Here is a 14,341-nt window from a genome sequence, read left to right on the forward strand (position 1 = left end):
AGTCAGAGTCAACAAGTATTTATTGAAAGCCTATTAAATGTCAGGCACTTTGCCAAGTGCTGGAGATGGAAAGAGGTAAAAGCCAGACAGTGCCCTCAAGGAGCTCACAATTTAACAGAGGAGATAATATGCACACAATCATGTATGTACAAGATATATCAAGGATGAATAGGAAATGATTAACAGAGGGAAAACACTGGAAATTAATAGGGGTAAGTATAGGCTTCCTGCAGAAGAGGGGATTATAGGTGGGCCTTGAAGGAAGCCAGGAAGGTGAGGCCAGAAGGCAGGGATGAGGAGGGAGAAAATTCCAGTCATGAAGCACAGCAAGAAAAAAAATGCCTGAAGCTGAGTGATGACTTATCCTGTTCTAAGAACAGCAAAGAGCCCAATGTCATTGGATCAAAGAGTGTTTGGGGTGGTGGTGGAGGTGCATAACTTATATACAGACTAAAAGGGGGTGGGATTTATCAAGGACGTTTAATGTCAAACAGAGAATTTTGTTTGTAATCCTACAGCTTCTAGGGAGAAGGGATCAATCTTAATTTTCAGAGCATTTGGCTCAAAAAAATGAATATTCTTGAAGGGGGTTCGGCTGAGTTTCTCTCCAACATTTCCTTCTTTCCTTCCTTCCTTTCTTCTTTCTTCCCTTCCTTTCTTCATTCCTTCTTTCTTTCCTTTCTCCCTTCTTTCCTTCCTTCCTTTCTTCTTTCCTTCTTTCTCCACTTCTTTCCTTTCCTCCTTTCCCTTCCCCCATTCTTCTTCCCTCCCCCCTCCTTTCTTTCTCCCTCTCTTTTTCCCTCTCCTCCTTCCTCCCTTCTTTCCTTCTAACTTCTTTTCTTTCCTTTCTCCCCTTCTTCTTTCCCTCCTTCGTTCCTTTCTCCTTTCCTTCCACCACTCACCATCTAATATTCTACTTGCTGTGTTCTTCAAAATAACATTTTTTAAAGATAAAATAATATTTTTCTTACACTTTTCCAAGTAAAATCTCTTTAAGTAATTTACAAAAATCGGTGTACATATTGTCAGATCTGAAAGAAAAAAAATAGAAAGAAAGAAAGGCCATTGCCACCACCCTAGAAAAGCAGTGATCAAATGATCAAGGAGAATTTGTAAACAAATTACTAGGCCAATCAATGTCTCTGTTTACTTCCTTTTCTGTCATGATCTGCAGTTGAAAAGAATAAGGTGATTGTTTTGTCAATTCCAGCAGTAGGTTGCTAATGTTACAGGAGAAGATGATTTTTCATTGAAAAGAAGATTTAGATACTCCTATTTTTCTTTAAAAAAAAAAAGACTAGGTACAGCAGAAGATGTGGATGCAAATTCATGAAGCCAGGACCGACCATACAAGACAAATCTAATAGAAAATTTTCTCTCTAAAATCAGGGAGCAGAGAACTCCTCAGTTTAGATTGGTTTAACAAAACAAAACATTATCTAAAATCAAGATGTGACAGAACACACCCGGGGCCCCTTCTAGAGGGACTGAGGTTGATGGTTCACTTGAGTTTGGGAGTTTGGAGCTACAGTTGGTTAATGTTGACCTGGGATCTGTACTAAGTCTGGCACAAGTATGATGAGTCATGGGAGTTGGTGGCCAATGGGCTACTTGTGGAGGGTGAACTGACCTGAAGAGGTCTAGAGGTTTGTGGTGCTCGAATCCCAAGATCATGATGTGGGCCCCGCCTGAATGAATTCAACTCAAATCTTCTTCCAGCCAGAGAAAAAGTTTATTAGAGATAAGTCATATAGGCCAGAATCTTAATGAATCTGGACATTAGTAATGCCAGTAGGGATGAGCGAGCATGAGAGTCTCAGGCTTTTGGGCATGAGGAAGTCTCAGCATTTGAATGGGGGCCAGGGTGGATCTTATATACACTAAAGTAACTTTGGGTGGCCAGAGGAAGTGGGGGGGGGTGGTTTGGAAAAGAGTCTAGGTGAGAATTCTGAGAATTCTCCTATTGGAAGTTCTGAGAGATTGAATAAACAATGGGAATAGATAATGAAGGGAACCGGAAGGTAGAAGTTTGAAAGGATCAGAAGGTGGGGTTAGGGTTTTCAAAGGGAGATAAGGGGTGTTAAACCAGAGTAAAAATAGTTTAAGGGTTTTCTGGGGCCAGATTCTTTTTAGGGCAAAGGGCAAAGGCGCATCTGAATAAGATCAAAAGACGGGGTTAGGGCTTTCAAAGGGAGATAAGGGTAGTCTATAAGGAATCTAAAAGTTTAAGGGTCTTCTGGGGTCTGTAAACAAATGGGAGCCAAATTCCTTTTGGCGAAAAGGGGCAAAGGTCTCGGCTTCTGAAACTGAATGATGGGTCTATACCCCATCAAACCTAGGTTTGAAAAGTGAATATTTTGTGCCATTTAGGGAATGTGGTCAAACCTGTGGTTCAACCCTGCATTTCTAATATGTAAGAAAGAGGGAGATCCATTCCCCTCCCCCCCCATAAAGTAAAGTAAACAACAAATAAATAATTTTAAAAATACATACACAATCAATTTAGATGGTGAGCATGGGGAGGATAGTATAAGATGAATAAATTAATACATTTAGTCTCAAGTAATAAGTCCAAGATAATGAACATTTAGGCTACAATGACCTCAACTACCTTTTTTTTTAACAAGTGATATCACAGAGATCCAAAAAGTTGAAACATCATACCTTAGGTAGGAGTAGGAGAACTGGTATTTGAATTGGGCTTCTGCACCTCCTAATCCCATTTTCCTGCTTACATTCTGTATATTAGGCACTAGGGGATATTTGGAAGGGGATTCAAGACAGAATCAGAGGACTCATACTGTGCTCTCAGAGCCTAAGTTTTATTGGGAGATGGTTTTACGGATAGAGATGAGCACAAAACTGACATTTATTTAACACAGAACATGACTATTGTTATATGTAAATACCAATTTAATTGAGGGAGGAGACCATCTCTGACTGGTACGTTAAAGAGAGGCTTCTTAGAAATAGAAAACTTTTGAGCTAGTCCTAGAAGAACAAATATAATTTATTAAGGTGATATGCAAGTTTGTGGAGAGGGCATTGATCTAGAATTAATAGAATAAGGAAAGACACAGAAGTGGGGAGTATATAGAGCTGGCAAATAGACAAGCCTGATCAGAGAGCAACTTGCATGGTGGAAAATAATGAAGCACAAAGCTGAAAAGTAAGACTGGGACCAGATTATGTTCAGCTTTGATTGCTGCCTAAGAATCTTGAGATTTATTTTTCTGAAAGTGAATCATCATTGAAGACCTTTCATGTCAGACTCATACATTTCTGTTTTATTTGGTAGATAATAAGGAATCATTAAAGGTTTAGAGCCGGTGATCTTATCAGAATACCTTATAAATTAATAGCACTAGTGCTTAAAATGAATTGGATGGGGATAGAATAGAGTAAGAGAACAGTTAGAATGTCATTGCAGTAGTCCAGTTGGAAGTCACTGGGGACTTGAAAAAAGAAAGATATTGGCAATGGGAATGGTACGGGAAGAAGTATTCATAAAAGCTATTCCAGAGATCAAATGATTTGGCCGGTAAGTTGATGGGAAGAGAGATAAGACTGAATAAAGCATATAGATAGTACGATATAAAAAGGGCAACACTGAGAGCCAAATAAATGAGTTCAAAGGCTGCCTCATAAAATTAGTAGCTGTGTGACCCTAGGCAACCCATTTAACCACTCGGTTTCCTCATCTATAAAATGAAATTGTTAATAGCATATAACTTCCAAGGATCAGATGAGTCAGTCAACCTAATAATAAACCTTTATTAAGCATTTACTATGTACTAGACACTGTGCCAAATCCTAGGAATACAAAAAGAGGCAAAAAAAATCCCCTGCCCTCAGGGAGCTCACAATTTAATTAACAAGAAAAAAACAAACAAACGTGAAGCCAAATATATACCAAGCAAGCTATAACCAGGACAAATAACAAATAATTGCCAGAAGAAAGGCACTAGGATTAAGAGGGGTTAGGGAAGGTTTCCTGTAGAAGGTAGGATTTCAGTTGGATCTTAGAGTGTCAGGGATATCAATAGGCAAAGTGGTGGAGAGAGTGTGTATCAGACATGGGAGTTAGAGAAAATGCCAGGAGCCAAGAAATGGAATGTCTTCTATGTGGAAGACTCAGGAGACCAGTGTGACTGGATTGAAGAGTGTATGTGGAGGAGTAAGCTGTAAAAAAGACTAGAAAGGTAGAAGGGAACTGGGTAAGGAAGAACTTTCAATTCTAAACAAATAATTTTGTATTACTTGTGGAGGCAATAGGAAGTCACTGTAATTTATTGATTGGGAGATGTGTGTAAGATATAATCGAACCTGAGCTTTAAGAAAATCACTTTAGGGACAACTAGGTGGCACAGTGGATAGAGCACCGGCCCTGAAGTCAGGAGGACCTGAGTTCAAATCCGGCCTCAGACCAAACACTTGATACTTACTAGCTGTGTGACCCTGGGCAAGTCATTTAACCCCAACTGCCTAAGCAAAAAAAAAAAAAAAATCACTTTAGCAGTTGAGTGGAGGATGGAGTGGAGTGGAGAGACATTAGAGGCTGGTTAAATCACCAACAACCTCTTAAAATAGTCCAGGCATAAGGTGGTGAGATTCTCTACTAGAGTAGCACCAATGTCAATGGAGAAAAGGGAGTGTATTCAAGAGATGCTGTAAAGGTAAAATCAACAGGCCTTGGCATTAGATTGAATGTGAAGGTTTGAGAGGACAACTAGATTATGAACCTAAGGGACTGAGATTATGGTGTTGTCCAACATAGTAACAGAGAAGGTAGCAGTGGGGAGGGTTGGGGAAAAGTTAATGAGTTCTGTTTTGGGCCTATTGAATTTAAGATGTCTACTGGACATCCAGTTTGAAATGAAGATGTAAGATTGCAGGTCAGTAGAGAGTTTGAGGGAATGATAGGTAGATTTTAAAATCATCAGCATAGAGATGGTAATTAAATCCATTGAAAGTGATGAGATTACCAAGTGAAATAGTATAAAGTGAGAAGAGGGCTCAAGATAGAATCTTGAGGGACACCTCCAGTTAAAGGGAATCATATGGAAGAGATCCATCAAAGGAGACAGAGGAGTGGTCAGATAGGTAGGATAAGAACCAGGAAAGAGACATGTCCAGAAAACCTAGAAAGAAGAGAGTATCCAGGAAGAAAGAGTGACCAGCACCATCCAAGGCTGCAGAGAGGTCAAGGAGAATGAAGATAGAGAAAAAGACATTGAATTTGGTAACTAAGACATCATTAGTAGTTGACATATTTTAAGGGCTTTGTAAACTTTAAGAATTAAATAAATTACTACTACTACTACTACTACTACTCCTACTACTACTACTACTACTGATACTATTCCTATTACATCTAGGAAGCTAGCAACATCATTAAAAAAACATAAAGGGAGAAATAAATGCTGATTTTGGAGAGGAAGAGAGACTATGATAGATATTTGGTTCTGTTGCATTTCAAGCACAGATATATTCCCCGTAGGAATATGTCCAGTCAGAAGCTGGCAAGCAAGACATACTACTAGAGAGAAGGACGCAAATTCAACTTTGAAATCATCTATAAAGATAGGTAGTTTGGATTACGGATATTATCGATATTAGACAAGAATGTGGGCACAGAAGAGAAGGATTTTAAGACAAGTGACTTGGATAATTCTTGCCTACGTAGAAAAGGAGAAGAGAAGCAAATTCAGAAAAAGAAACAGAAGGAATAATCAGAAGAAATGTAGGTTTCTGTTGTTCGTCCTTTGTTCTTAAAGAGGACCATGACACTAGGGAGGTGATGCCATGACACGGAAATGAATTGGATTTAAGTGAGGGAGGGCTGTGCAAAGCCACCAGCCTCACTTTCTCCTCCAGAGCCATCTGGATCCAGTGGAAACGTTGGAGGAGAATAAGGAAAACAGCATCGTCAAAACTAAGAGAAACGAAAGTCCCAAGGAAGAAAACTGGCAACAAGATGCCAAAGATGCCAAAGACAGGAATCCTTGTTGATAAAGGGATAAGTAGTTTGAATCAATGATTCCAGAAAATAATACTGGGCTAAAGTAAGATATTAAAGTATCCATACTCTTTGACACAGAGTTCCCCCTGATGACCATGTGCCTCAGAGAAGTCAAAAACATCATTTTTTATATGTACTAAAGTTTTCAAAGCAATAATTTTAAGGAAGGCAGAAAATAGTTGGAAACAAGGGGAGAGAAATGGGCAATGACTAAATAAATTCTAGTATATTCATGCATATAATGTGCCAGAGGAAGTGATAGGGTCCTGGAGGTATAATGGAGAAAGAACTGAGCTTAAAGCCTACAAGTCCTGCCTGTGATCTTTACTTTCCATGTGACCCTGGATAGGTTACCTACCTCCAAGTCTGTGAGTTGCAGGGAAGGTGGCAATCTGTATTGGTAAAGGGACTTTCGTCACTCTACCCTATGGTGAAATCTTAATCACATTCCCTAGTCTATCCTTATCTTCTATCCTTCCTAAAAAATGACAAATATCAAAGAAACACGAATGGACTTGAACAAACTAATGCAGAGTTAATTAAGCAGAGCTAAGGGAACAATACACACAATGATTGCGATAATATAAATTAAAACAATAATAAAATGAAGCAGGACAATTTATAATTATATCAACCAATCTTAGCCCTAAATAAGAAATGTCCCTCCCTCTTTTCCTTCAAGAGTTGAGGGGTGAGGGAATATAGATAGGAAATGCTACATACATCATCAGCCTTGGTCATTATGTTACTTAGTTTGTCTAGTTACAGGCTACTGATTTAATTAGCTACATGTGGTTATAATATTAGCAGAGGGGCCATGTATTGGCCCTCAGGTTCAGGGTCCTTTTTCTGCTATTTCATGGAATTTATGGCTTTTTACATTGAATGAAATGTTATTAGTATAATCGCAACAGCTCAGAGCCTAACGGTCAAACAAAAATCTGGCTCTTTTGTGTCTCTCTTTAGGTTTGAGACAAGACCAGGATATGGAAAATGATTATGTAAAAGAGGCAAGTGGAGTCTAACACAGTTTTTATAGACACAGAAGAGGAGATTAGTAATAGGGGAGATCTTTTTATTTTTTGTTGGGGTGGGTAGGAAATAGGTCTGCTCTTAGACCTTGAAGAAGTGAATGTAATAAATGCTGTTTGTCCTTCATTTTTGAAGAGGACCAATGCTATCACAGGATGATGTCTTGACCCATGCATGAATTGGATTTAAGTGAGGCAGAGTTGCATAGCATCTTCAACCTCACTTGCTCTTCCAGAGTCATCAAAAGACAGTGGCGAGACAAAAGTCAGGACTACTGGCAGTGGTCTGGGAAGCAACGGATGACCTTGGCATCTTCAATGTCTGACCAAGCTCTAAGCACTCCACAGTGCCTGCTTCAGCCACCTTCATGGCCATTTGAACAAATTGTAAGCCCCCTAAATCGCTGACAGGTTGTGGCCCCAGGTTTAACTTGTTTGCCAATATATCTTATCAGGTTATGGCCACTTTGGGTGATATAGCTTTCTTGGAGACAAAGGTGAGAGTTGGGGGACAGATGGACACCAAAGATGGGTGAGCAGCCCTGAAAAGGCCTCTGCAAATTCTCACACCAGAGAATCTTCCCCGAACACCCATACACTGCAATATTATTAATAGCTTCATTCTGAATCCTCTGTTCCTAGATTTCAATGTTGAGCTTCTCCTTTGCTGCAGAAGATCAGTTTCTTCTTTTGTTTGGATAGTGAGGAGGTATAGTGGATAGAGTGTTAGACCTGGAGTCAAGAAAACACAAATTTAATCAAGCCTCAGACACTTACTAGCTGTGTGACACTGATCAAGTTTTTTAATCTCTTTGGAACTCAGTTTCTTCATCTGTAACATGAGAATAATAATAGTACTTTCTTCCCAGGGTTGTGAGGATAATACGAGATACTTTTTGTAAAGAGACAACCACATAATAGGAGCTTAATAAATGCTTGTTTTCTTCCCTGTGATCTTGTTCTTGTGCAACCAAAATGTTCTTATTTGGCATTTTATTTTTTCCCAGTTACATGTAAAAAACAAATTTTAACTTTTTTTTAAACTTTGCATTTCAAATTCTCTCCCTTCCTCCCTGCACACCCCCACATTGAGAAGGCACGCAATTCTATATAGGTTATACATGTGTAGTCATGCATTTCCACAATAGTCGTGTTGTGAAAGAAAACATACACAAACAAAAAACCCCAAGAAAAAGAAACATTTAAAAAATAAATTTTTCAATCTGTATTCAGAAACTATTAGTTCTTTATCTGGGCATGGATAGCATTTTTCATCATAAGTCCTTCAGAGTTGTCTTGTATCGTAGTATTGCTGAGAACAGCTAAGCCATTCACAGCTGATCATCTTACAATGTTGCTGTTACTTTGTGCACAGTACATTTCACTTTGTATCAGTTCATGTAAGCCTTCCGAGGTTTTTCTGAGAGCATTCTGTTCATCATTTCTTACAGTACACTACTGTTCCATCATAACCACATACTACAATTTTTTTAGCCATTCTCCAGTTGATAGGCATCCCCTCAATTTTAATTCTTTGCCTCCAGAAAAGAGTTACTATAAATATTTTTATACATATACATCATTTTCCTTTTTTTTCATCTCTTTTGGGATACAGACTTAGTAGTGGTATTGTTAGGTCAAAGGATATGCACGGTTTTATAGTCCTTTGGGCATAGTTCCAAATTGCTCTACAGAATGGTTGAATCAGTTCACAACCCCACCAACAATGCATTAATGTCTCATTTTTCCCACATTCTCTCCAACATTTGGCTAAATGCCTTTTCTGTCCTATTAGCCTACCTAATATGTAGTACCTCAGAAATGTTTTAATTTGCATTTCTCTAATCAATAGTGAGTTAGAGTATTTTTGCATATGGCTATAGATAGCTTTCATTATGTCATCTGAAAACTGATATCTTTTGATCATTTATGAAGTAGGGAATGACTCTCATTTTTTATAAATTTAACTCACTTCTCTATATGTTTGAGAAATGAGGCCTTTATCCAGGAAACTTGCTTCTAAATTTTGTTCAGAGTTACTATTGCTAACTGTATCTCCCTCCATCCTATCCCCCACCATTTATTTTATTCCCTCTCTCCTTTCATCTTGTCCCTCCTCAAAAGTGTTTTGCTTCTGACTAGCCCCTTTCCCAATCTGCCCTCCCTTCTATCACCCCACCTTCTCATATCCCCTTCATTCCTTACTTTCCTATAGGGTAAGATAGATTTCCATACCCAATTAAGAATATATGTTATTTCCTCTTTCAGTCAATTCTGATGAGAATAAGGTTCACTCACTCTCCCTCATCTCCCCCATCTTCCTTTCTACTATAAAATTTTTTTTGTGCCTCTTTTATGTGAGATAATTTATCTCATTCTATCTCTGCCTTTTCCTTTCTCCCAGTACATTTTTCTCTCACCTCTTAATTTTTTTTAAATTTTTGTATATCATCCTTTCATATTCAACTTATACCTCTGCTCTCTGTCTATATGTACTCCTTCTAACTGCCCTAATAATAAGAAAGTTCTTATGAGTTACGAGGATCATCTTCCCATGTGGGGATGCACACAGCTTAACCTTATTAAGTCCCTTATGATTTCTCTTTCCTGTTTACCTTTATACTTCTTTTGAGTCTTGTATTCAAAAGTCAGATTTTCTGTTCAGCTCTGTTCTTTTCATAAAGAATGCTTGAAATTCCTCTATGTCATTGAAATTCCATTTTTTCCCCCTGAAAGATTATTTTTACTTTTTCTTTTTCATAGCACATGGTATGTCCACCATTTCTTCTGCACTAAAATGTCTGTCTGTGGGCTGAGAGCACCAGGAGCAGTGGTTGCCACTGCTGATTCAGTCACTCCCAAGGCCTACTCCTAGTTTGCTGGGGCCAGGGCTGTGCTGAACTGCACATCTCTCTCACCTTTGTGCTTGATCTTTCTTGCCGACCTTCCAAGTTATCTTGGGCTGGAAATTGTTTCACTCCATCTTTTTGTGGGTTCTGCTGCTCTAGAACTTGTTTAGAGTCATTTTTAAAGGTATTAGGATGACTTTGGGGGAGAGTTCAAGGGACTCCCTGCCTTTACTCCAGCATCTTGGCTCCACCTATGTGCAACCAATAATTTCAAGTTTGATATAATAACTTCTGGGCATGGCAAGGTCTCTGTCACCCCACTTGGGTTGCTACTCCTGCTGTTCAATTCTTGTAGGTGTCATGAATAAAATTTCAAGAGACAAAGTTTCTAGGTATTCAAAAATCAATGTACTAATTAGGCCAGGCAATAATCAATAAATTGATGGTCACTGGTCTCTCTCCATAACCAAAGATGAAAAGGGAGTCTCTGAGTCTGACAGGATCCTCCCACCACACCACCAAACCCCCACACCCCCACCAATAGAATGGCAATGTTGATTCATGGATATTTAATGAGGGGGTGAGCCAAGAATTCTCTGTTCCATATAACTTCAGCACCAAGGAGGGAAGGTCAGCTGAGGAAGAAGGCTTGGACATGAATTTTTAATAGCCTCCAGCAATTTGGGCAAGCAAAATCTTTCTGGATCAGGAGCTCTCTGGCTTTATTTCTCCTTCATGAGCCAGCCCACCCCAAACTCTAGGCAAGGGACCAAATACACACAAATTTCTCTAGGTGGTCTCAGTTTGGCTTCTGTTTACAGATTAAAAAAAACGTTAGGTCCCCATTTGGGCCCAGCCCAAACGAGTGGACAAGCAGATACCTTAACAAGTAGGAGTGATCACATTATTCAGTCATGCCCTTCAGAGACTGACTGGCCTTCACATGAGTGGGGTCTTGATAAAATTAGGAGGAAAAAAGGATAGATCACAAAATTATAATTGTTCATTAATATAATATTATAATACTAATTTTCCCTCATAGCCTGGACTAACTCCCTTCTACTAACTCTCAGACTTTCCCTCAAAACCTGCATATGTCTTTTAAAAACAAATCTAGGGTTTAATTTCCCTCTTAATAAATGTGTTCCTGAAAGTTGGTTAAAGAGACAACAAGCTAGGTGATAAGTAATTCATACTGTTTTATTCCCTTAAGTTAGCGGAGCATGTGCATGGAATCAGAGCTTTAACTCTGATTGACTCAAGCAATTTTTGGAGGACATTTAAACCCTGACTCAGGATGTCTGTGTTACTAAAAATATATATAGCCTCTATATGTTTTTTAACATATAACATGGGAAAGGAAGTGTCTTAGTTGAATAGGTTGTAAATACAATAAAATAGGAGAATGTCAAAGTGTCAATTGAAATTATGGATCCAGGATATCTGTGTTTCCCCTACGTAACATATGTCCATAGGATACAAAAATAAGAAAAGTCCCACTATTCAAGAGAGTGTTTGGTCCCAGGTATCCTGTCCAACAAACAGGAAGAATGCTGGTCAGTTCCATCTGGTCCTATAGTTGCTGACACAGGAAGAGGCATTTTTAGTTCACTCAGAAAAGATTAATTCAGGTATTTGGCCCTTATTGGGGCTCAATTGATCTTAAATGATTATCATAAGTGATCAAAAGATAAGATCAGGCAATTTTCAGAAGAAGAAATCAAAGATTGAAGATATCAATAGTCATATAAAAATGCTCTAAATCCATAATAATTAGAGAAATGTGAATTAAAATAACCCTGAGGTACAACCTCACACCCATCAGATTGGCTAATATGATCCTAAAGGAAAATGATAAATGAGAAGAACATGGGATATATGGAAAATAGGAATACTAATCTACTGTTGGTGGAGTTATGAACTGGTCCAACTGCTGTGGAGAATATAGCCCAAAGAGCTATGAAAATATGCATACCCTTTGACCCATAAATACCACTACTAGGTCTGCATCTTAAAGAGATCAAGGAAAGAGGGGGAAAAGAACCTATATGTACAAAACAAAATTATTTTTAGCTCCTCTTTTTGTGGTGGCAAAGGATTGGAAACTGAGGGAATGCCCATCAACTAGGGAATGCATAAACAAGTTGTAGTTTATGATTGTGATGGAATACTCTTATGTAGTAAGACACAATGGAAGGGAAGGTGTTAGGAAAAATAATAAAACCTGGGCAGATTTATATGAACTAATACAAAGTGAAGTGAGCAGAACCAGGAGAACATTGTACATAGAGGCAGCAATATTGTTGTGATGAATAACTGTGAAAGAGTTAGTTACTCTGATCAATACAATATTCTACTACAGTTCCAAGGAACTAATGATGAAAAATAATCAACCTCCAGAGAGAGAACTGATGAACTTTGAGTACAAATTGAAGCATATTGGTTTTCACTTTATTTTCTTGCTTTTTCTTTTCTTTACAAGGTGCCTAATGTGGAAATCTATTTTGCCTGACTTCATAGGCATAGGTTTGTATTTCTTACCTTCTCAGTGGATGGGGGAAGGGGGAGGGAGGAAAAAGATTTGAAACTGAAAATAAGTATTTAAAAAGTGCTTTAAAACAAATCGGGGAGGGGTGAGGGCAGCTAGGTGGCACAGTGGATAGAGTATCACGCTGGAGTCAGGAGGACCTGAGTTCAAATTCAGCCTCAGACACATAACACTCACTAGCTGTGTGAGTCTGGGCAAATCACTTAACCCCAATTGTCTCGCCAAAAAAAAAAAAATCTGGCTTTTTGGGATGTGGTTTGATATAGGAGATTTCCTGAATTCCAAACTTACTGTCTACCATAACTTCTTTGATGCAGTGACACTGGCCTCTCCAGCTTTTTCACAAACAACCCACTACATATCTCACCTCCATGCATCTTCTCTGGCTGTCCCCTATGCCTAGAATATCATTCCTCCTCAATTCTGCTTACTGACTTCATTGGATTCCTTTGAATCTCCACTGAAATCTCATATTTTGCAGGATGCTATTCTAAATCTTCTTAATTTCTCCTATTAGTTTTCTCCTATTTATTCTATATATAGCTTCCTTTGTATTTTTTGTATTGTATTGTATTTGTATTTTTTGTTTGCATGTCCCACCCCACCCCCCATTGGATTATAAGATACTTGAGGACAGGAATTGTTTCTCTCTCTCTCTCTCTCTGTATCCTCAGCGCTTGGTCCAGTGTCTGACACATATTAGGCACTAAATAAATGTTTATTGATTGATTGCCTTTCCAAAAATTGCCAGCTAAGCCTGTTCCTGCTCCTTATCCCTAGAGCTAAGTGTTCAGAGATGAAGGAGGGGAAGTGAGGGAAGTGATGCACATCTTGACATTTACCATATTTTTAAGTAGTGAGTTCTCTATCATTTGAGGCTTCCAAGAAAATTGTTCAATAGCTTGTAGATGAAATTGTAGAAATGGTTCTATTAAAACAAATGACATTGCCTTGTCTTGCCAGCTACATTTTCCTGATAATTCTTGAACTTCTCTTTTTAGGTTCTACTTCCTACCCCCTTCTCCTCTGCCTTATTCCCTTTAAAACCATCCTTCATTCTCTTTAATCCTGCCCCATTTTTGAATTGGATGGAGAATATGGACCTGAGCCAGGAAGCGTGTTCTCCTTTACATCTTCTTCAGATTCTTTCAAATATCTCTTCCCTTCACTCAAACTATGACCCATTTCACTCATTCAAATGACACCAAGTCCCTTTTCTGATTTCTTCCTCTTATCTTGGCTACATTGGTCAGTGGAAATTAAGCCCTTCCCATGTATCAAGTACTTAGAAGAGACTTGGGAATGCAAATAAATAAATGAATTAATAAATAACAATAACATTCCCAGCCCTCAGGAAGCTTACATTGTAATGGCTCCTGTCTTTCTCCCTTCTTTAGGCCTTCTCACACACAGAAACCAAAGTGTCGGATTCCCCAAGTGATTTATTAGAGTATGCAAATACTCTAATTCTTTTTTTTTTTTTTTGCTTTTTGGTGAGGCCAATTAGGATTAAGCGACTTGCCCAGGGTCACACAGCTAGTATTATGTGTCTGTGATTGGATTTGAACTCAGGTCCTACTAACTCCAAGGCCACTGTGCCACCCAGCTGCCCCAAATACTCTAATTCTTGAAGGGAGTTTGAGCAAGAACTCCTACATTTTCCAAAAAAGTGATAATAGATTGAGTTTATCAAACAATCATTTGAAAACCAATAAGCTTTTCCTAAACATCAGTTCTATGGCAGAGAGAGTCTCTGGGAAAAAAGAAAATATTAATATGGCTCTTATTCTCAATGAGAGAGACAGAGATAGAGACAGAGACAGAGACAGAGATGGAGAAGCAGAGACAGAGACAGAAACAGAGGCAGAGGAGACAAATAGATAGAAACAGG

The sequence above is a fragment of the Vombatus ursinus genome, unplaced genomic scaffold (genome assembly GCF_900497805.2).
Source record: "Vombatus ursinus unplaced genomic scaffold, bare-nosed wombat genome assembly UNPS02014837.1, whole genome shotgun sequence".
Lineage (NCBI taxonomy): Eukaryota > Metazoa > Chordata > Mammalia > Diprotodontia > Vombatidae > Vombatus > Vombatus ursinus.